Source organism: Panulirus ornatus, chromosome 52 (genome assembly GCF_036320965.1).
Source record: "Panulirus ornatus isolate Po-2019 chromosome 52, ASM3632096v1, whole genome shotgun sequence".
NCBI classification, from domain to species: Eukaryota; Metazoa; Arthropoda; class Malacostraca; order Decapoda; family Palinuridae; genus Panulirus; species Panulirus ornatus.
The window spans coordinates 16,355,888-16,381,048 of NC_092275.1; the positions used below are offsets into that span (position 1 = coordinate 16,355,888).

General features: G+C 46.3%; 1 protein-coding gene across 1 annotated transcript in view; it reads left to right on the top strand.

Moving 5' to 3' along the window:
• Positions 1 to 1,729: 1,729 nt before the first annotated feature.
• The window catches only part of LOC139765117 (uncharacterized), a 246,508-nt gene continuing 223,076 nt past the window's right edge, over positions 1,730 to 25,161 (top strand). Inside the window, exon 1 of the mRNA XM_071692304.1 lies at positions 1,730 to 2,532. The gene's annotated coding sequence lies outside the window, so the exon portion shown is untranslated. The remainder of the gene's footprint in view (positions 2,533 to 25,161) is intronic.

Genomic DNA, 25,161 nt, shown 5'->3' on the forward strand with positions numbered 1-25,161 from the left:
GACACAGTAGAAGAAGACAAGTCTATGGGCAACGACCCTGAAACTGAAGGCAACTCCTTTGCAGAATCCTGGAAGCGGCAAGGATACTGGAAGTACGTAACATCTCCCCAGTGGAATTCTTTCAAGGATACTGCGTCTTCCGTGAGTTGAGGCAGTGATCCTCCTCACGCTGGAGTGAAGGAGAAAAATAGACGTAGCGTCCAGGAAGGCTGGTATCCAACTCCCTCGTGGTGCGTATTGGGGGTAGATGGGACGGGGGAGGGAGAATAAGTGGGGGTGGGCGGGGAGGATGTGGGAACAATACGTGGCCATTAATAGCAGGAAACCTATGGTAATCCAAACTGTATTTTCTCTTACACGACTGTATTAATGTGCGGGTCTATAATCAGTTCCGCCGCTTCCTCTCTCAGAGGTGCAAAAAATGGTCTGACGTAATTTGGGACATTAAACATAAATGGGATAATGATAGAGATGGTTGAGGGAAGTCATGATGACGGGGGGGGGACTAAGGAAAACAGTTGAGGAAATGTGAAACTAAAATTCCCCATAAGAATTTTAAGATCACAGTTCTCACCCTCGTGGATGCCATTGATATAATAATTATAGGTATATAGACGGCTATCACGTCTATATACAGTGAGTGGTTAATATCTGTGATATCCTGTGTGTTATCTTTCCCGACTCGTCTTCAGTAAAAGACACTGGTGAACGATAGCGATCAACCGTACCAAATGATAAACCAACGTAGAACACCTTACGTAGTCACTGCTGGGATGCACGTACAGTGTATGTCGTGCCATTTGGCCAATAACCTATATATTCTCAGGTTATCTACCGTTTTGTGTGACTCTTAACCAAAGCTAGTTTAGCGGACAGGCTTCACCAGCGTCACTAAACCACCTCCGCCACATTACACATCCCCTCGTCTCTTAAAACTCATCATCTGTTTCTCTCCACTGTGAACTTCCGCCGACCAATGTGTGTTCAGTCCTCCACCGCTCTCAACCCCCGGGGGGAAGATAATGTCATAATCCTCATACGGGTCAGAGACATCGGTGATGTCTTCATCGTTACGGACCTACAAGTTCCAGAGGCCATCACTGAAACGCCTCTATATCCTGTCTCGGCTCATCACTGGAAATTCCATTTACTATTGCATCACCTGTTGTCTAACACATATACACATACTAGGGGAGTTTGGGGTCTTTCTCTCAGTAACGCAGCTGGGTAAGGCAGCCCCCGTGACTACTGGCATGACTCCCCAGGTCATAAAATCAATTTGCACTCATACAGGAAGCTGTGTGTTACATTAGACGCAGCCACTGAATATAGCCAACCAGTTTATAGACGTGAATATTCCTGCGCGCTGGGCTTGCGCGCTGGGCCTCATCCGCTAGTTCAAGGATGGTTAACGTAGTTTAAAAGGTCTTTTAGCATTAAACTCGCCACTAATGTCTCTATTTATATATATTCTATTAAGGCGAGAATAGCCAAACGCAAGGCTTCCATGATCTATCGCTTCCCACACTAGATGTGAGTCTGTAAAGTAAATAAGATAGATTATAGAGCGAAAACGTCATCATAACGAGGGAAGCAAACTACCAGTGTCATACGGACGGTGGTTTGGGGTGATCATGAGCGAGCTGGCTGGAGGGCCACAGTTGAATCATTATCGTGCAGTGTGTGTTGCTCTGCCTGACCTAACGCACTCAGGTCCCCGGGAAGGAAGGAAGTGTTTTGGACGCAGTAGAAGTGTGTGTTTGCAGACTCGACCCTTAGACATGGGGACGTATAAAGTGAAAAGTGTATAAAGTAGGAGTGTGGTGATTTAAGTCATAGCGCGACTATGTAGATCATGAAGTGTTTTAATAGCTTGAAGACGGCGGTACGACCCATGTGGTTTTGACAGTACGACCCTTGAACACGAAGGTACGTACGACTCTTGTGTACGAAGATACGACCATTGAGCACGAAGGGACGACTCTTGTGTACGAAGATACGACCCTGGAGCACGAAGGCACGACGACTTTTGTGTACGAAGGTACGACCCTGGAGTACGAAGGCACGACGACTTTTGTGTACGAAGGCACGACCCTTAAGCACGACGTAACGATCCTGAGCACTACGATACGACCATTGGGTACAACGGTACGACTCTGGTACGAAGGTACGACCCCTTGGATACGAGGATACGACCCCTTGGATACGAGGATACGACCCCCTGGATACGAGGATACGACCCCCTGGATACGAGGATACGACCCCTTGGATACGAGGATACGACCCCTCGGATACGAGGGTACGACCCCATGGTTTCGACGGGACTACCCCTTGGATAAGAAGGCACGACTCTTAGATAAGACGGGACTACCCCTTGCATAAGAAGGCACGACCCTTGAGTACGATGGAACTACCCCTTGCATACGAAGGTACGACCCTTAAGTACGACGGGACTACCCCTTGCATACGAAGGTACGACCCTTGAGTACGACGGTACGACCCTTGGGAAGGATAGTACGACCTTTGAACCAGGTAAGACACTCTCCATGTTACCGATATTTCACAACTGTTATTTATGTATTTGTTATTCATTCAAATTGAGGCTATGTATGTTTACGCATAAACATCTATTGTAAACACCTATTTACATAGTACGGGGAGGGAGTTATTTACACCCGTGGGGGGGGCCATGCCTTGAGCTATGTCTTCCATATGACGAAGGAAAGATACGGTTAGATAAAGAGGGGAAATAGAAAGAATTCGTCAATAAAGCAGGTGTATAGATGATAGATGGTAATGAATTAAATGAGTTTAGTTTACATGAGAAAGACAGACAAAAGACCTGATTGGCCCACGTCTGGGTTGTCTGGAAAAAAAGAATGATTTAAATTGACAAGAAAAATTTAATTCCGTTCAGTACTTTTTTAAGCTATCACAGACTCCCCGTTGCTGCACATTAGCCTTCTAGTGTCCCCGCTAACGCTGTCGTTTATACGTTTATTTCTGGCGTTTTTTTCTCAAAGTAAACCTGAATTTATAGAATATGTGACTAAAACGACTTTTGAAGGTGTTTATAGATTTAGTATTCACTACGTCTGACGGTAACTTATTCCAGTGCTCAACATACGTATAGGAAAAGAAGCATTTTCCCCACGTCCGTACTACATCTTTTAGCTTTGAGTTTTATTCCATCTGTCGTAGTAACTGTATTTTCTTGTATTTCGAGAGATGTTCGTGGTTTACTGTATTGGACTTTTTCAGAATTTTAAACACTTGGATTAAGTCGCCGCGAGGTCTACGTTTCATAAGGGAGAAGAGATCCAATCGTTTTAGCCTCGCTTCGTATGTCAGATTTGTAAAGTATGGGATCAATTTTGTCGCGCGTCTTTGTACTTGCTCTAATTTTTCCTCGTTTTTCTTATAGTTTGGGGACCAAAATTTAATCGCATATTCAAGGTGTGGTCTTACTAGAGAATTAAGAAGTGTGAGAATTGTTTCTGGTGTCTTGTAATCTATATTCCTGGCTATGAAACCTAACATTTGGCTACCTTTTTTTTACTTGCTGTTTGACACTGTTTAATGTATTTCAAATGGTTGCTAATGACAACACCAAGGTCCTTTTCTTCATTTACTTTAATCAGAGAGTTCCGAATAGTTTGTAGTCGTAACGTATATTCTTGTCTCCAAAGTAAATAACTTTTACGGTAATCTACATTAAACTTCATTTGCCATCTGTCTGACCACTCTGCTAGTAAGTTAAGATCTCTTTGAATCATTTCGCCTTCCCGCCTGCTTACAGCTCTACCTCCTAGTTTAGTTTCGTTAGCAGATTTGGAGATCTTAGATATGAGACGGAGCTTTAGGTCATTAATGTATATTATGAAAAGAATTAGGCCCAGGACCGACCCCTGTGGCACACCACTTGTTACGTCTAGCCAATCTGAGGCTTCGCCGTTTAATACTACACGTTGCTTTCTTCCGGTAAGCCAGTCTCTGGCCCATGTACAGAGTTCTTCACCGATTCCGTGTGCTTTGAGTTTTTGTAACTCTTGTGAGGTACTTTATCGAAAGCCTATTGGAAATCTAAATATACGACATCAGACAGTAATTCTTCGTCGCAATTCTGACAAAGAAACATTGATAAATTCCAGCAAATTCATCAGGCAGGATCTTCTATAGCGGAAACCGTGTTTATTGTCCGATATGATTTTGTGTTCATCTAGAAACGTGACAATATCATCTCGTATTATTTTTTCCATCATTTTACCTAACACTGACGTAAGGCTGATAGGGCGGTAGCTCAAGGCACACTTTTTTTGTCTTTTCTTTTTATATAGAGGAGTAACATTTGCTGGTTTCCAATCAGTTGGCACATGACCATCCGATAGGGATTTGTTGAATAATTTTGTTGTGTGGTATATTAGCTGTCTCGCTGTCTCCTGACCTCCTTTGAAAATGGAGCTAAGTTATCTGGGCCGATGGGTTTGTTAGGATTTAAGGGGATAGAAGGAGGAGACCCAGGGAGAGATATAGGAGGGGCTGGTATATCAGGGAACCAGAAGAACCAGTCATGAACCAGGAACGCTAGACGCTGATAAATCAGGGAGGTAAGAGAGAAAGAGCCAAAAATGACAGCGTAGAAGATAATATGATCAACAGAAAATGTTTAAGTTATCTTACTCCTGTCTCCACCCCGCAGCCTCACCCCCGTTTTCCCGAATTTTTTCCGTTTTCTAATTACCAGAGGAGACGTTTATTTCTTAATTTATCGCCCGGTAGGTCATTAAATCTGGCCTGCTACTGGGTGGCAGGTTACGAAAGTCCCGGACATTTTTCGAAGCAGGTGTTGAGGGTAGCCATTTTTTGGCCCCATTTTGCCTGTAAAAGCCTCTCACACATTTTGCAAATGACGTAGACATTAATCTATTAAGAGTTACGGGGTAATTTACTGGTGAATCTTAGAACGTTACTTGATGGGTCATGCATAATTTTCGTCATTGCTCTGTGTGTTGTCTTCTTTTTATCTTTATTTTGCTATCAGTCCCTTTGTCTATCATTCTCTCTCTGTCTCTCTCTGTCTCTCTCTCTCTCTCTCTCTCTCTCTCTCTCTCTCTCTCTCTCTCTCTCTCTCTCTCTCTCTCTCTCTCTCCCTCTCTCTCTCTCTCTCTCGCTATCTCTTATCTGTGACCATATTTTTCTTTCTTTCGAAAATTCATCAATTTACTGTGAGCAAGGTCTGTTATGATCATTGTAACGAACACATACACACAGAAATAGACAGGCAGACAGACAGTCACACACACACACACACACACACACACACACACCACCACCACCACACAGACGCTATCACCACCACCACCAACACTGCACAGCCTTCATCTGTCATTTCAAGAAGCGTATCATACCCACTCACAGGATGTGGGAGGGTCAAGTGTTGGACAACACCCACATCCCTTCCTCCTTCCTCCTTCCGTCCCTCCCTCGTTCCACCATCCCTTCTCTCAACTTTTCCACTTTTCCTCCTCTTCCACTAGCCTTGAACTCCACCTCTGGGCTTCCATCTCCCTCAGCTACCTCTTCCACCAGCCCTGACCCCCCAGTTTCTCTCTTCCATCCTCCTTACCATCTTTCCCACAGCTCTGACACCCACGTCTTCCCCCCTCCCACAGCTTACTCTCCCTCTGTGATCAGTTTCCTTTCCACATCTTTATTCCTCTTAACCCTAACACTCTTCCCCCAATCTTCCCCATACCTTCCCTTCGCCCCCTAAATCTCTCCCTAACACTGTTCACCCCATTCCATTACCCCTCCCGTTCCCGACCCCTCTCCTCTTCCTCCTCCTCTTCCCTTCCACATGGTCCACCACAAGCCAAATAATACCGACCTATTTTTTTCTTCCGTCATCATCTTGAGACTGAAATTATATGTTTATGACAGCGTGGCGGGGCGGCCAGTGTGCTACTTGTATTTCTCGTCTCCTTTGTCACTGCCGTGGGAGGAGAACCCCCTCCCCCCCCATAGTGGTTGAGTGGGGGTTGGGGTGGGAGAAGGAGGAGGAGGAGGAGGCATTCCTCCTAAGCGGCCTCCTCCTCGCTATTCTTAGAGTGTTTTGTACGGTGGTCCAATCATGCTTGAAACCTCTTGGTGGTCAGACACGTTTTCTTTCAACTTTCCCCCCCAACCATCCCTTAACCTTATATTTTTCTTTCGTCTTTATCTTCTCTTCTTCTGGTCTTTCTTAAGAATGTCTTCATGGTCTACTGTGGTGGGAGACAGGCTTACCTCAGTGTGAGAAGCAGACTGAAGATGGACAGAGGAGGACATGGGAAAGCCAGAGATAACAGACCACCTCATGGTCTATGGTTAGGTCATCTGCTGGAGGATAGAATTAAAATATTCCTTACACCTACAGGACCCCGCCTCTCGAACCCTCACTTCTATCAAAGAGCTTTTAAAACTTCAGTCTTCTCTCTGTGTTTCCTTCTTCCTCATCCAATTTATGCCATTCATCCACCGCTCACGTACCGTAAAGGTCCTTCTTTACTTCTTTTTTAACAAGCTTTTTTGGGGGCTTTGATTACATGTCATGTCCTCTCTCGTACGCTTCCACTTCCCTTGCAATGGATCACAAAATACAATCGTTGTATCGAAGGTCATTTCCGAAACGTATATCTGGACAGTTACCTGTTGTTCACTACATCTCAAAACTCCCTATACATGAGGTATTATGAGAGTAGGAACTGCATGATATACATCAGGTTACATGTATCATACGACTGAGGGTTTCGTAAAATTCACCATCGACTTACAGTGGCTAGGAATGGATATTTAGATAATCAGTATCGTTATTTTTTTTGTCATCATTGTTGCTATGATTATTGAGTTTTGATTATAATTATCATTATCATTATCATTATTATTATAATATTATTATTATTATTATTATTATTATTATTATCATTATTATTATTATTATTATCATTATCATTATCATTCTTATTGTTGTTATCATCATTATTATTATCATTATTATAATTAGTCGTAGTAGTAGTGGTATAATTATCATTATCGTTATCGTACAATAAACATGGCTGGATTCTAGGGCTCAGGACACTGACCTATGAGACAGCCTCGTGATAACCCCCTGGCGGGAACATAAGCCAATCAGGACACGTTACTGGGTGTGCCAGAGCAGAAAGCCTCGACCTTTGACCTGGAATATGGACTCCATATAAGCCCGTCCGTGACTGATTTAAAAGTCTCTTTGCATTAGGTCATCGGGAGGGAGTAGGCGCTCATGTGTGCTTATCTCTACATCTGTGGCTTCACGTATTTGCTTATTCTGTTCTTTCGGGGCTTCTGGTGTCTTTCCTTGTTCTCCTTCCTATCATCTCTTCGTCCCTGTTGGTGACGTCCTGAGAAGCAGGCAGACAGAAAGGAAGGTGGAAGAGAGAGTGAAGTGAGTGGGGGGATGAAGGAGAGAAACGGGTAGGGAGAAAGTGGGAGGAAGAGAGAGGAAGGTAGAGGAAAAGTGGGAGGAAGAGAGAGGAAGGTAGAGGAAAAGTGGGAGGAAGAGAGAGGAAGGTAGAGGAAAAGTGGGAGGAAGAGAGAGGAAGGTAGAGGAAAAGTGGGAGGAAGAGAGAGGAAGGTAGAGGAAAAGTGGGAGGAAGAGAGAGGAAGGTAGAGGAAAAGTGAGGGAGGATGAAACGGAAACGAAGTGGTAGAGGGAAATTAAAGAGCAAGGGAGGAGTTTCAAAGAAAGGGAGCAAGAGGAACGCTGGATGGGGGAGGAGGAGAGATGAGAGAAGAAATGGAGGCCAAGAAAATTGATGGGGATTCCAGGAAGGGCATGGAGGACTGGAATCTACAGAGTGCAGGGCGGTACTAGTGGAAGGGCTAAGCAGGAAGGAGGAAGGAGGAGCGTTGAAAACGAGGGAGGGAGTAAGGAGGAGGAGCGTTGAAAGCGAGGGAGGGAGGACGGAGGAGGAGCGTTGAAAAGCGAGGGAGGGAGGAAAGGAGGAGGAGCGTTGAAAACGGGGGAGGGAGGAAGGAGTAAGAGCGTTGAAAACGAGGGAGGGAGGAAGGAGGAGGAGGAGCGTTGAAAACGAGGGAGGGAGGGCTGGAAGACTAGCAGGTGGAGGGACAGGCCAGCGTTTATGACCAAGGGGCCCCGACTGCGGTCCGCCTAGATGGTATCTGCGACCCATCAACACACCACCGACCACTTCACGGCCATTTCCCCGGCCACTTCCAGACCCGGAGTCGTGTAGGCTCCAGGTGACGTCCTCCAGAATGATGTAGGCTCCAGGCGGCACCATCCAGAATCATGTAGGTTCGAGATGGCGGCTTTCAGAATGATTTAAGTTCCAGTTGATGTTTTCCAGGATTATGTAGGTATAAGGTGGCATCTTTCATAGTCACGTGGATTCCAGGTGGCGTCTGAGAGAATCGTATAGGTTCCAGTGACGTCTTTCGGAATCATGTAGGTTCCAGGTGTCTCCCATCAGACTCACATGGGTTCCAGATGACGTCTCCTACGTTCCATGTGCGAGATCCTGGACTTTCTGGCCCCTTACGACAACATGAAACTATTTTTCCAGTCGGGAACTAATGGCGTACAACGTTGCCCTGTGGATTGGACTCTGGGAAATGTAATCGTGAATTCCACTCGTGGTCGGCGATCATCCAGCAGTAGTCCAATTTCATCCCTGGAACCATATATAGATATTAATCATAATCTTTAATCTGAAGCTGAGATCATTCCAGCAGTTGACCTAAACCACAGCGCACTTGCCATTGCGCCGAGACAGTCTTTCATTCTATCCTCTTTTTTTCCCACACCTCGCGACTCCATCCGTTTTTTTCACACCTTGCGACAATCCCTGGAACACCTTCTGAGGCTTTCTCGCCAGACTTCGAGGCTCGCTGCGTTCCAGAGGTCAAATATCAGCGGCCCGGGGTCCTGTAGCCTGGACCCACACGGCTCATTTATCTCATGGAGAACCATTGATTTCCATCCAGCTGCATGTAGGAATCTGTTGACACCGGCTCGGGGGAAGAGAGAGAGAGGGAGGATGTTTGGTAGGAGGAGGAGGAGGAGGAGGTGGTGGAGGAGGAAGCACACGGCCTTAAATGCGACGGGCTGCGCCTGCTGCCTGGTGATAACCACCCGTCTGTGCCTTAGAGATAAGGTTCGATTTACCTCACAAATGAGTCGCCTGGTACTTTGCGCTCATATCATCGCCTGGGTAAGTAATTAAGGATGAGTCTTCCTTGATATTCCGGTGAGGGAATGTATCTTAATTATGTTTTTATACTGTGGTACACTGAAGTACTTTTAAATAGACGAGGATATTGATGGTCCTCATTACCAACTGTTGCTGTTCCTCTGTTTATTTCGATGCTTTCTGCCTTTGTCAGTGTAAACTTTGGTCCACTGACTAGTTTATATCTGCCAATTAGACCGTATGTGTAATACGATTACTGCATTAATATTTGTGCTTGGGTCACACACACACAGTACAATATATATATATATATATATATATATATATATATATATATATATATATATATATATATATATATATATATATATTATATATATATCTGTGTGTATGTGTGTTTGTGTGTGTGTGTGTGTGTGTGTGTGTGTGTGTGTGTGTGTGTGTGTGTGTGCCTGTGTAATACCTTCCTAGCTGTACCAGGTGACCACAGTCATTCTAGGTTTGGTGAAAAGTTTCCCTTTTTTAATTCGTATTTAAGACTTTCAAGTCAAGACAGAAATAAATGTCTGCCAATGTGATTATATCTAAAGAATTCATCCATTGTCGCTTTTGTATCTTAATCACGAGACATAAACTACAGACAACCATTTGTAGATAGTCTTTCTGAAGATATCTATAAAGACTTTTTTTTTTTTTTCCTTCGTGTTATTGTGACAATCTTCGTTTTCTACAACTGATTGTCTTCATCATCTTGGAGGTGTGATCCCACACAATGGTCTCCACCCATAAGGCGTGGGAGGGTACGTCTACCTTCATCCTACTCCTCAGTGTTCCACGTTCCTGTGTCCATCCCTCGATTTCCCATCCTTAGGCCTGCACGTTCTGCACCATCCTAGGAACGGACCTTCCCTTCACCAACAGAATCATCAATTCCTTAACATTAGATCTTCGTGTTTATGGGATAATATTGGTGGACGATTTTACACTAACATTAAAAATTTTTGTGTATATATGAGATACTATTAATGTATAGTTTCATCCTCCGTTCATTGTAAGTTTGTACACGGTGTAAAGTAAAGCATAAAGAATGTATATTCATCTTGGAACATACATACAACGTAGTGTTAGTGTGTAGAGTGCGTTACCCCTCATATTTCAAGACCATTCGGAGAAGATAAGTGTGAGAGACACTGACACACAAGAACACCTTCGAAAACCCGATTAACCAGACGCGACCAGTCTTTTCTGAGTCTTAGAAACACAACGAAAAGTCCAGCGCATCCTCAGCCACCAAGCAGCCCACACTGCCCCTACACACACACACACACACACTCCACCGTTCTCTTTCCCGTAATGTCAGGTTATCGCTTTGGCACCGATACCATCAGCTTCCAGTGGGCCACCAGACCACTGTAGGGTTGGGCCGACGTCCCCACTCGGTTAGTTTGCTAGTTAGTTAGTTAGGCCCGGCCAAACATAATTAGTTGTGGTCCGCTGATGTGTCCCCAAGATAGAGGAGGCCAAGGACTCCAAAAGGCGGCTTTGAGATGGAGGGATTAAGGAAGAGGAAGGTGGGGGAGGTGAGAGTATAGACGATTTAAGGGGGGCAGTAAAGGCTGTTAGGAGGTAAGAGTAGATGATTTAAGAGACAGTAAGGGAGGGGAGGAGAGTGGAGACTTTAGGGGTAGTAAGGTGGTAAGAAGAGAGGACTCGAGTACAGCATCATGAAGGACCTTCCCCGGCCATCGAAGTCCACAAGGACCTTCCCGCGCCATCGAAGTCCACCTCTCCCTGCGACGCCACCCACCTGCAGGAGCGCCAGCAGACAGGTGCTGCGGAGTCACAGAACGAGCTTTAAAACTTCACGGTAGATCAGAGCAGAGGAGAGAGAGAGAGAGAGAGAGAGAGAGAGAGAGAGAGAGAGAGAGAGAGAGAGAGAGAGAGAGAGAGAGAGAGAGAGCTTGATTCGCCTGCTGCAGGAGGTGGAGAGATGGAGGAGAGGATCCCGTGAATCCTCACGTAAATGTGGTTATAGCAGGAGACTCCGGACCTCCCGGAGTTCTTCGTAATGACCCCGCTCCTGGCTGGTCATTAAGTGTGGTCTGATGACTCATGACGGCGGCGGCTTTTGCTGGGATTTTTGTGGATCACATCGACCTCGTGAGGCAGGTCGGACAACCCCGTTGCCCGGCGTTCCTCCGTGATGGATCTGAAGCAACAGTGAGGACCATTGACAGGATACTCGTCGTATAGTGTGCTTTCCTGATGGTGTTTTTGTAACAGTGATGCTGATGGTGATAACCTGGAGCGCCAGTGCACTATGGCTTACTACAAGCACTCACTCACCAAGCCTGGTGTGGCAGTCGACTGGTTATTGATGATGTTTACAGTGGCTGGGATGGGGTCGTTTTACAAGCGGTCTCTACGTACTCAGATGGGTTCACTGCGGTTAAAGTGCAGCACTGGGAACTTGGGGACGAGGGATCCCTGAGAGTAAGAGGTGACGGTGGTGACAGTGTTGAACTACGTTTGTTTTCGAACTGTCACATGAGATGCAGGTGATGTCCAGAGAGAGTAGGGTTTTTTTGGAGCGCCCCTTTTCAGCACCTTTTCTAGTAACTCCTGTTGTGTGGGGAAGATGACCGGGTTAGGGAGGCATACGTGATTTGGGGAAGAATAATAGTCATGCAGGTGTTCTCGAGTTCAGGCACAGGGAGTCTAAGAGTCTTGTGACTACGGAGAATATAGAGACGACGATACCCAGAGGGGGATCTGATCTGATGATGGTGGTAATGGATGTGTGTTTGTGTTTGTCCTGCGAGATGGCGTGTGTGTCTGTCTCTCTCTCTCTTCCTTGTTTGTCTCTCACATTCTTCTCATTAACGACTAGTCAGAGAGAAGTCATCAGTGAGCGGATGAAGTAGCCAGCCTCCACACAGAGATTAATTCCCTACTTGGGTCTGTTGACGTCATCTCAAGATGAGAGAAGGACCGGCCTGTCGCCATGGGGTCTGCAGATAAGTGATGGCGGATATTGGGCGATGAATCTTACCAACTACCATCACCGCTGGCAACCACCCCAGTCACCTCTATCACTGGCACTCTACGGACCGGACCACACTTGGCCCGGGCTTAAACCTGGCCTGGACCACACCGGGCTCAGACCACACTTGGCCCAGACAGACCTCGGCTGGCCTAGAACATACCCAGTTTCGAACCACACTGAATTGAACCTCACCAGGCCTGGAGGAAGATGGAAAAAAAAATAGTTTTCATCCACTCTCCAAGTCATGATAGACCTGCCACTTGAAAGAAGATAGATTATAAGACTGGAGGGAAATACAGGGAGGTAGAGAGAGCCAAGAGACCCACAATCCCACCTGTGGGATGGGGGCAGAGGGAGACCCACAATCCCACCTGTGGGATGGGGGCAGAGGGAGACCAACAAACCCATCTGTGGGAGGAGAGGAGATTTGAGATTCACTTTCGGACAGTGTTAACCAAAACACTCACCTGCCTCAGTGTACCCTCTCCCACACGCACCTGCTCCACGTACCTTCACCACCACACCTGCTCTCATGCCCCTCCTCCCACACACCTGCCCTCATGCCCCTCTTCCCACACACCTGCCTTCATACCCCTCCTCCCACACACCTACCCTTATGCACCTTCACCACACACCTGCCCTCATGTCCCCTCACCACACACCTGCCCTCATGCCCCTCCTCCCACACACCTGCCCTCATGTACCTTCACCACACACCTGCCCTCATGCCCCTCCTCCCCCACACCCCTGCCCTCATTTCCAGCCCATGGCCTCCCATCCCTCTCATCATCATTATTCCCCTACCCTTCATGTGTTTAGTAAATGGCATAATAACACCAGCAGACATGGTGATGGAGGGGTGAGGTCCGGGAGTTAAAACGGTGTTGCTAATTGTTGTTGGAGGATGTGTAATTACCAGCCTAACCTTGCCGGAATTTCTATATCTGTGGCCACGTAGGGATGCTGGGAGTATCTTGCAGTAGAGGATACACGTGAAAGTAAAACAAACGTGTGAGATAAGAGAGGAATATATTGGGAGAAGTGGCAAAGCTTTATCTGAGTGTCTGTGTATAAGTGTAGTTTTATTCTTAATTCAAATTGAATTCGATGATTTGATTTTATATATAGACAATCTATCATATTCACACATGCATTATTCACACACACACACACACACACACACACACACACACACACAAACACAAACACACGAACACAAACAAACGAACACAAACACACGACCCTAAAGACAGTAATCAGGCAGCAGAAAGAGAAGGTCTTGACTGACACCAGCTACTCAAGAAGGAGACAACATAGAGTCAGAGACGAAAGATCTTGCGTGACGAATCGATTCCATTTCCCTGTGAGACTGAGCCGCGTCCTCGAGGAAAAATGGGAGGGTGGGGGTTTGAGGGGATGGATGGATGGGTGGAGTGTGTATTCATGAATTGTCAGAAGACCTTTAATACTGTCTCTCACAGAAGATTGAGGATGGACCTACACATTCAATAAGGGGGTCAGAGGCGGGGGGAGGGAGTAAGGGAGAGCTCCTCAAATGGACTGACAGCTACCCAACTGGGAGGGCAGAGAGAACGCACGTCAGCAGGAGCCATTTGAAGTTGAGGTGAGGGGTAACAAGTGAGGTTCCTCAAGTCTCAGCGTTGGGAGCCAAGGCCGATTCTGATCGACATTAAACGATTTTCCAGAACGAGGCGGACATCCTACTCTTTTGAATATGTTTGCTGATGATGACTGAATAATTATGAATTGACGAAGTCACAGGGATTGCGAAGGAACCTCGACAAGATGCATCAGCTGTCGGACGAACTGCTAATGAAAAAACAACCCTGGAATATGCAAGACTATGAGGATGGGAGAGAGAGAGGATTTGAACAGACTGGATGGTGAGTAGTGTATGGAGGGAATCAAATCACAAAAGAGACATGTTGTGAAACAGACTCGAGGGATCGAGACACTGCGGAAAATGTCACCAGAACTGCATGTAAAGGGGACTGTGAGGAAAGTTACACTACGTTTTGGTCAGCGATAGAATAACCTTCAGTTCTTTCCTTAATAAGAAGTTTGAGAAGACGTACATAACGAACAGGCGACCGACGCTACCACTGTGCCTCACTTGTTTGGTGTGGTCTGAGGAGCAGCACAGAACACCTTGAACGAAGCAATAATGAAGGAACCGAACCCACGAATATGAAGCAATAATGAAGGAACCGAACCCACGAATATGAAGCAATAATGAAGAAACCGAACCCACGAATATGAAGCAATAATGAAGGAAATGAACCAATGAATATGAATCAATAATGAAGGAACCGAACCCACGAATATGAAGCAATAATGAAGCAACCGAACCCACGAATATAAAGCAATAATGAGAGGAGTGAACCCACGAACGTAAAACCCCCTCCCTCCTCCCTACACAGGATGCATCGATACCCAGAGACACTCACTAGACACTACATGAATAGGCCTAGACGAAATGGGAAAGCCTGTGGATATGTGTGTCACCAAAATGACTGTAAATCTTGCATTCTCTTCAAGTTAAGTTTGAATTAAATATCCATCATTTTCTTCTTTTTCTCCCAGTTCAGGTGATAAATCTACCCTCCCTCTTTCCCCACACACACCTGTCGTCTTTCTGTAATCACCTTCTTTGACTATCTATCTCCAGAATCTATCCATCTATCTCTGCCTAACTACCTTCCTATCTATCAATCTATCTGTACCTTAATCTACCTGTGATCGCCATCTGCATCCTCTTGCGTCTCTCCATCTCCATCACCATCACCATCACCATCTCCATCTTATAAACTCCCTCTCCCCAGCGCCCAGCGGGAGGTCTAGGCTCACAGAGAAGCTCCTTCTTGCAACCAAAGATGTCTTTAAGTACGGAATCCCTCCTGTTTTCTTCTCTCCATCAGTCATGTTTGACTAATTACGACGTTTTGCAGGGAGGGAGGACTAGCTGCCCCCTCGTCTCCTTGTGAGCTGGGATGGAGGATCCATCTCGTCAGTAATGCTGGGTAATGATTAGATCATCGTGATGAGGGAAGAGCAAGATGGAGGTTGCTATCATCTGGGCAACGGAGGTTCCCTCATAACCTTGTTTATGTGAGCAATTCGGGCACGTATGAGGCAGCCGGTACCCCTCGCAGGGTGATGGTGATGTGTTGGGGGGGGAAGGTTGGTGGAAGTGGCGGTGCTTGTGGTGTTGGGGGTGGGTCTCTGGTGGTGAGGGAGGGAGGGAATGCATTCCTCTGTCTGGTCTGTTGAGGATCTCATCATCTTTATGTGGGTATGTGTGATTCATCTCTCTCGTAAATTGACAGTCCGTTTGGAGAACATATTCTCTCTGTGGATTATTCGATTAAGTTTTCGGTAGAGTTTAGGCAGTCACAACAGACATACGGTAAAGGCACACATGTTTGTGTGGTTAGCTGGGACGAAGATGCCCCTTGTCAAGGGAGTGTGGTATGGTCGAGAAACATACGGTGGTTGTGTATTGTGTATGGTTGTGTGGTCGTAGGTTTATGTATGTGTGAGGCTGATCTATGGAGTATGTATTTTATGTGCCATATTCATATATCTTCTGAGAATTTTCTTTTTCGACCCAAATTTTTCGACCAAAGTTCGTACTTGAGGCAATCGCGTCCTTCCAGAAGCTCTTGAAGGCCAATCATTCGACGATTATTCAATTAAAGAAAAAGAAAATATCCGGTTAAAGAAAACGCGTTTGGCTATATTTTCATCTTTTAGCGATACGTGTCTGTCCTTTATCCTCTTGGCGTGCCAATCTGGGCGGCTGGCACTGAGTTCAATGGCTGCATTACAATGGAAAAAGATGGTTTTTCTTCTCCATCAATAATTTTTGTTCTTATATCCACATCACAGCCACCAGACGACTTAAGGCAGTACTCACTTGCCAAGAACATCCTTCAGTCATTCAATTCTTTAATTCTCTCTCTTTTTATCCTTTCTTTTAACATTTTCTTCTCACTTAATGTCTTCTTATTCCTTTCTCCAAAATTCTTACTCCCGTGCGCAGCGCAGGATGCGCCCACCTCACACGCGTGATAGCCAAATTCAGCCAAAATTCTCCATCAAAACTTTGAGACGACGGTGTTTAGTATTCAGTGCTGGAGGGCGTGGGGATGAAAGGCAGCCCACACGTTTTGACGAGTTCCTCTCACGGTGGGGTATGCTTGGAGGGGGACACATGGTCGTGTGTTGTGTGTGTGTGTGTGTGTGTGTGTGTGTGTGTGTTAGCGGAGGACCCTTAGGGCCGTCTTGTATGTCGCGTGAATGTGGGCGGAGCTGGAGCTCCCAACACCCAGGATAACCCCAGCCAGACATGCTACGGCAGCCCCATATATTCATCTTGAGCACCGCATCTCGAGGGTGTACCTCCGAATTACACAGACTGTAAACACTGACGGATGATGAGACTAAATTGATGCCGCCCTTGGTGATTGAGGCGTTGTGGTCTCTCGAGATGCAGGCGTTAAAAGTGACCCTACATCAGGGTTTCACCGGGCGGACCTTAATCTAGCGTAATCTACCACAATCTTCCGTAATATACGCGCCAGGTAAACCTACCATTACCGGTGTAAAACACTCTTAACGTAATGTACCTCACTCCCTTCCTCCTCTCTTCCCGTCCCTCCTCACCGAACTACCTCAAGAGGATAGGAAAAAAGTAGATGAGAAATACTACCTCAAGATAATAGAAGTAGATGAGAGATATATCTACCCCCTTCCTCTTTAGTCAGCTTCCCTTATATACACCGTACATCCAAGCCCTTCCCCTACACTTCGTTATGACTGACGTCAGAAACACCCATACGTTCCTGTAAATGACTGGGTCTGATTTGTGCCTCTAATCATACAACTATCAGCCACAGGGCAGATGAGAAGGTAGGACGGGATCTTTCTGTGTTTTGCAACCTTCATTTCGTGTCTAACATCATCACTACCAACAACCAGTCTTGTGTTTTTATATATATATAATTTGCTTATCAGAATGAAATCTCGATTTAGAAAAAGAGGAAGAGAACTTGCAAAGTTTTTTTTTCTATACTGTAACTTATTTTTGCGAGGGTTATAGCAGATAGGGGAGATAAGAGTGGAAAAAAAAGGCCTGCGTAAATGGATTATTTCTCCTAATTAGTAATTAGCGAAAAAGATCACCTTACACAGTAATCCTTCTCCCTTATCTCCCCTATTTCTGCCATAATCTTCGTAAACATAAATTACACCAGAAAAACCGAATTATGAGGTATTTCGCAGATCTGTTGTCCAAGACAGTAGCACACAGGAAACTTAAGAAATAACAAGAACAGTAACTAAGATGACAGAATGTTTGTTGTGTAAAATTTTATAGAAAACTGAGAAACGTAAACGTTATTATAAACGTCGATCATGAAGCGAACATTGTTCAAAACAACAGATGAAACTCTAAAAGAATTCCTGTAAGTCCCCATAGCCTTACCTGTTGTGGCCCAAAGAGGGCATCTCCCTTACCCCAGTCCTGAACACGACAGTATGACTTGGAATGTCTCACTAGGAAGCAGAGGGGAAGGGGCTGGGCTTCTCCGTCCAGTATGTCAGTCCCCTGCATGGAAACGAGTCTGTCTCGCCCGCTCGCGTCCCTCTGCCATATATGCGGGACAAAGAGTCGAGTAGATCGGAGGATATTCGAGGTGTAAAGACCCACCCTCCTATGATTCAGAGAGAGTTGCATGAGATGAGAGCCAAAGATTCAGCTTGGTGTGAGGAGAGGCCAAGGTGTAAAGGCAACCTTGATTCAGGGAGGGTGTCGTAGCTTTTGCTATCCAAACTGTTCCAAATGCAGCTCACACAGGTACCAGTGTCCTTGCCCCTCCGTCAGGTGGGTCTTACAATACGGTTGTTCATTGTCCTCACAGGGTCACATTTCACTGCTAGAACCTTCCCCTTGATCAGCGTCCGTAACACTGGTTCAGACGCGACAAACCCAAGGTGTGGCGGCCACACAATTGGAACGGTCCACACAGTGTTCCTGGATGATGGGGTATAACATGACCTTCTTCTCCTCCTCCTCCTCCTCCTACTCCTCCTCCTCCTCCTCCTCCTCCTCCTCCTCCTCCTCCTCCTCTCCTTCTCCTTCTCTTCCTCCTTCTCCTCCTCCTCCTTCTCCTCCTCCTTCTCCTCCTTCTCCTCCTCCTCCTCCTCCTACTCCTCTTCTCCTCTTCCTCGTCTTCTTCTCCTCCTCCTCCTCCTACTCCTCCTCCTCCTCCTCCTCCTCCTTTCCAATACCTACTACGTTCCTGGTTCGTCGTAGGTACTCGCATGTAGGTATTCTTCCTGCTCTCCCCCCGCTACATACATCATACGTACTGGTACACAACACGTCTTTAGCTAATAGAAAACAGGTTTGCATAATAAACTAAGCTTAAAAGTCCCATAAACTTCTCATTGTCAACATTAATTCTCGTCTCCATCCCTTCTCTGCACCCTCTTGATTCACTACCTTATCAGCACCATCCTAATTATTGTTATTAGTATCTCAAATTCTTTTTTATACTACATCATCACTTAATTCGTTTCTCAAGTATTCATTTCTGGGTTTTCTTATCTCATTTACTTAGTTTGTTGATTCCTTCCCTGATTTCATTTTTCCTTCGTTCTATCCTCCATGTAACTCTCAATCCTTGTTTGTCTTATCGTCTCTCTCTCTCTCTCTCTCTCTCTCTCTCTCTCTCTCTCTCTCTCTCTCTCTCTCTCTCTCTCTAATGATGTGCCGGAGGGAGTTGTAGGGGGTTTGTGGGTATGTAGAAGGAGCCTTATGCTTTACTCTCCTGCCTCCATCTACATGCCAGAGGGAGTGGTGTGTATGTGTGTGTGTGTGTGTCTGTGTGTGTGTGTGTGTGTGTGTGTGTGTGTGTATGGGGAGGAACCCTCTCTCTACTTTACCATCCCGTCGCCATCCACACTGACTAGGAACTCAGATCTTCCGCTACCATGCCCTTCCCTTGTCCTCTCCTCCCTCTTGCCTCTCCCTGCTCCCAGTCCTACGACACACCTCGCTCCCGGCACCAACAAATACCCTCCATCAAGACCAGTCAGGGATACCCCTGATATCTGGTCCACATCTTAAGTATCTCTCATTCTATTTGCCATCATTTCATTTTTTCTGCTCCTCCTCCTCCTCTTTTTCCTGCTGCTCCTCCTCCTCCTCCTCTTCTCCTTTCCTCTGAACTTCTCCTTCTGTTCCCCTTACGTCCTGCTACACCCCATCCCTGTGGAATAGACGAAATAGTCAAAAGACATGAGCATGACTGGGTGTTGTGATTTCGCAAATCTCTTCTATAATCCTCACTCTTGTTCTATTATCTCTCTAGATTGGTGTTCTCTAATCCTCTCTCTCTCTCTCTCTCTCTCTCTCTCTCTCTCTCTCTCTCTCTCTCTCTCTCTCTCTCTCTCTCTCTCTCCCTTCTCCTTCTCCCTCTCCTCCCTGCTCGCGTGAGGAATGGACTCTCACTCCCGACCCAGAGTGCGCATCAGCATCCAGAAATCTGATCCTTACCTCGAAGTTCGTGGACCTTATTGACGCCTCTCCCTCTGCCCTCCTTCTTCAGCCTTCCTCGTCTTCTTCCCTCCACTTCTTCCCTCCTCCTCTTCTTCTTCTTCTTCTTCTTCTTCCCTCCACTTCTCATACCTACTGAAAGCCTCTTCACATACTGGCTTCTCCCTGTATCTTCTTTCACCCGCCTACTCCTCTTCTTTCTCCCTCCCTCTCTCTCTTTTTACACCTCTCTCCAAACCATCGCACCTTCGTCTGCCTTCTTGTATCAACCCTCTCCTCTCCCTCCCTCTCTCACCGACTCCCTCACCCTCCAACCCTCCCTCTAGAGGCAGTAAATGGACACTCGAGGACGCTCCACCCGCCTATCTGAGTATATCTAAGACCTCGTTTCTCTCTATTCAACCCGGCCAGCTAGAAATCAGACACAAGAATTAGCTGTCCGACCCCGCCCTTCGCGATGCAGCTGAGCCGCATAAGCTTGACCGCACAGCCTCGGTCCCACAGACTTGAGTACTTATAGCTGATACTATAGTTTGGCCAAGGGCTTGACAGCATAGCCGCCTCCTCGCTCACACGCAAGCTTGACAGCATAGCCGCCTCCTCGCTCACACGCAAGCTTGACAGGTCCAACCACACGGATGTGAAAGCTTGAATTTGACTGCACAGCTTTGATCTTGAGGACTTTATGACTGAGTTGACAACACTACACCCTCCAGACGTACAAAATCTTGACAAGACAGACTTGACAGAACATGCTTGACCACAGAGCCTTGACCACTGAAGTCTTGACCGTACAGTACTGATCTGACGCTTGCACTGCTTAACGGTTTGACAGCAGTGACCTTACGTTAGCACTGCTTGACACCACAGGTTTGACAGCAGTGACCACACATTTGCACTGCTTGACACCACAGGTTTGACAGCAGTGACCTCACATTTGCACTGCTTGACAGCACGAGCCTTATGGTTCAGGCTAGACCAAAGTCGGACGCTAAGTCTATAAAAGCCATGCATGAGATGGGCACAGCCCTGGCAAAGGCAATAAGAATAATGACTTGATAAAGCTAACGAACACCCCCGCTATTTATATATATATATATATATATATATATATATATATATATATATATATATATATATATATATATATATATGATGCTCTTGAGACCTAACGAGAGCCTTATTAAACCTGATGAGTATGGCTATCATCAGCTAATGAGTTGATGTGCAGTTTTCTGAGGGCGATACGGTCAGGCAATGCTAATGTAAGCCTCGTTAGAGGTCAAGGAAATTGGTCGTTTGTGAATGTCGTGTGTATTGTGCTTGTTCACTCGCTGTCTTTATGAAGATGTTGATTTGATGTTTGCTGTTGTAACGTGTTAGTGGCCTCTATTGATGTGATTATCTGTACGACTGCTTCCTCCTTAAGCTGTCATATATATATATATATATATATATATATATATATATATATATATATATATATATATATATATATATATATATATACATAGTACCTTGAAAGACAGTATCTTATTTCTTTTGTTACTTCAACGTCAGGAACAAAACAAAAATGACCTCATTAGTATATACTGACACTCACTTCCTCCAGGTCCTCCTCATTACAACTACCACTCTAACCATCCAGTCTCATCCACACTCTGCACCTCATTGTTCACATGTAGACTCTCATCCTCCTCCTGTCACACACTCGTCCAAGACTCCGTCACCAGGAGTCTCTCTCTCTCTCTCTCTCTCTCTCTCTCTCTCTCTCTCTCTCTCTCTCTCTCTCTCTCTCTCTCTCTCTCTCTCGTTTGAGTCTGCCACTGGGACCGCGTCATCTGCAAACAGCAGCTGATTTGCCTTCCTCACCAACCCGTCCATAAATACCTTAAACCACCACTATGACATCACCCCCCCCGAACACACCAACCACCCAATTCCTAATATACATGCCTTACTCTCCTTGTAAACACAACCCCTCACTACATTTATCAACTCCCTATTTTGCCCCATATGTTAACAGCATCTATCTTATCACCGCACCATCAACCTTATCACACACACTACCTCCGGATCAACAAATGTTAGGTTATCATTCTCCCAGGAACTGCCCCCACCCAAAACAAATGACCTCCAGCCAACGCTTGGTCCACACACACACACACACACACACACACACACACACACACACACACACAGCCTTTCCACCCCCCTGAAGCCACATGCTTCCTCCCCAATCATGTGGTCTGTGCATGACACCAACCTCTCTGTCACGACACACACACACACACACACACACACACACACACACACACACACACACACACCCTTCGAACATTCATTTTTGTCTTTCTTGTGTTTATTTAAGGGCACGATGCATGCATTCTGCCAGTCCTCAGACACCTCACCTTGGGCCATGCAGACGTCGATAGCATGAATAATTAACTGCAATGCCATCTACTTCTGATTATATATATATATATATATATATATATATATATATATATATATATATATATATACCACTTTGACATAACTCTATAGCAGGGTATCAGGTCTGACCTGGCCATAACTTTGTACCTGGCCACCAGGTCTGACCTGGCCATAACTCTGGACCTGGCCACCAGGTCTGACCTGGCCATAACTTTGTACCTGGCCACCAGGTCTGACCTGGCCATAACTCTGGACCTGGCCACCAGATCTGACCTGGCCATAACTCTGTACCTGGCCACCAGGTCTGACCTGGCCATAACTCTGGACCTGGCCACCAGGTCTGACCTGGCCATAACTCTGGACCTGGCCACCAGGTTTGACCTGGCCATAACTCTGTACCTGGCCACCAGGTCTGACCTGGCCATAACTCTGGACCTGGCCACCAGGGAGGGGTCGAGGCACTGATGTTTTTGTGGTTGTTTGTGTAGCGTCCCGTGTTGATGGGGGAGATGCTCCCCGCATAGTGATTAGGGAGGAGAGCGGGAAGTGGGGAGATGAGAGCGAAGCGGGGCTGGGGGGAATGTGGGATGGGCTTGCGGTAGGGGAGAAACAGAGGGAGGTGGTGATGTAAAGGTGAGGAGGGAGAGGGGAAAAAAGAAAGGGGTGGAAGAGACGGTGGAAAAGGGAACGATTGGAGAGGAGGGGGGTAAAGGAATGGGTGAGGCTATGGGCTAAATGGTAGATGGGGAGAGTGAAAGGGTGTGTGTGAGGGACGACATTCTCTCTCTCTCTCTCTCTCTCTCTCTCTCTCTCTCTCTCTCTCTCTCTCTCTCTCTCTCTCTCTCTCTCTCTCTCTCTCTCACACACACACACACACAAACCGGCCACTTAGACAGAAGGCGGAAATCAAGCCACCTCCAACCTGCTCATCACATTACGACTCACACGCGGGAAAGTATTTAAGACGCGGGAGGAAAATGACATACATATACATCGCTGGGTAGAACATGGACAGACACTGAGGGCCTGGGGCACGGTAATCCATCTCAATAAGGGCCAGGGATCACACCCTGAGGGGCAAAGCTGATGCCCTGATATAACCAAAATAACTTGATGCTGTGAATTAAACTTTGGAAAAGTTCAGTTGAATTTAAGCTGTTACGTGGGATGACGTAAGTCTCTTAAGTACAGTGGATTATATAAGCTGTTGTGCGGGATAGCATACGACTTGAAGCACAATAACTTTAGGCTTTGGGTACGATAGCATGAGGGTTTAAGTGCAATAACATCTGGTGCCGCGTACGATAACATGAATCTGTAATTGAAATCATTCCTGAATCTGCGTACGATAGCATGAGATTGTAAGCACGATAACTCAGGGATCTTGAGTACGATAGTTTGATTTATCAAGATAATGTGTGATGATTTACCTATTAAATTTTGAGATTTATTACACTGGCTTCTTACCGTGGTAAAGCTAACTTTAGCTGACCATCTCGTAAGCTAGAGGGTAGTCGGAGCCAGCGCCAACAGCACCACAGAACCGAAAACTAACCACACAACATTCAAGGTAAAGAAGAAGAAGAAGAAAAAAAATTGTGGTAGGTGGCAACTTGCGCCGTGTCACTCTGATTGAATCCGTACAAGAAATGGCGACGCCCAGAGTGATGGAGTAATGGAAAAGGCACGCACTCATCTGCCACACACACACACACACACACACACACTCACACACACACACACACACACACACACACACACACGAGAGATGAGGACCTCCACCAGTTTGAAACTCGCTTTCCATACTGCACAAATAGGTATTACAAATAGCTAATTCATTACGCAAACACACACTAGCCATCGTGGTGTGGTGGATAGCGTCGACGTTGAGGTAGCATGGGTTCGAATCCTAGGCGCAGAAGTCGGCCCTCACCCAACACAGGTCTTCGACCTCGGGACAAGGTTCCACGATAGAGTATCGTCTGATAGAGCATCTATCCATCTAGGTTTGACGTTCACCCTCTAGTTTCCCGTTGCTAGAAGCAGTCGTCTGTACACCACGCCGCTGAGACAGAACCCCACATTATTGATAAATGGAAGAGGACATCACTCCTTCATAATCTTCGACCACGACTAGCGAACATTACGTTATCTACTAATCTAACGAGCGAATAACTCTGTTGTGTCCTGATTTCGTACCTGGGCCTAGGGTGGCCATTCCCTCCCTCATTTCTTTTTTTTTTTTTTTCATACTATTCGCCATTTCCCGCGTTAGCGAGGTAGCGTTAAGAACAGAGGACTGGGCCTTTGAGGGAATATCCTCACCTGGCCCCCTTCTCTGTTCCTTCTTTTGGAAAATTAAAAAAGAATTATGAGAGGGGAGGATTTCCAGCAGCCCCCCCGCTCCCTCCCCTTTTAGTCGCCTTCTACGACACGCAGGGAATACGTGGGAAGTATTCTTTCTCCCGTATCCCCTTCCCTCATATGACACTTTATTGTCCTCCCTGGAGGAAACAAAGCGTAGCCGACTTTATGCGTGTGTCGCTGCATACCTGGACACGACCACACTGCTGATATGTGGACCTCATATCAGGGACAAAGCCGTACCAACCCCATGCACTTGTTCTTCCTAGAACTTACGCTTATCTTACGAGTGACATTTCAGTCCACACACCCTTAGCGTGGACGAAGGAGCGTCGGCGATGCTTGCATCAAGCTTACATTGTGGCCTCTTGCAGGTCGTCTGTCTCGGGTCACAGACGAAACCCAGCCTGGCTCAGTGAACGCGTCTGGCCTGGCGTGACCCCCCCACTCTTGAACCTGCGTAAGGATTGATCGTTCAAGTTTTAGACTTGTTTCAGCTTCTG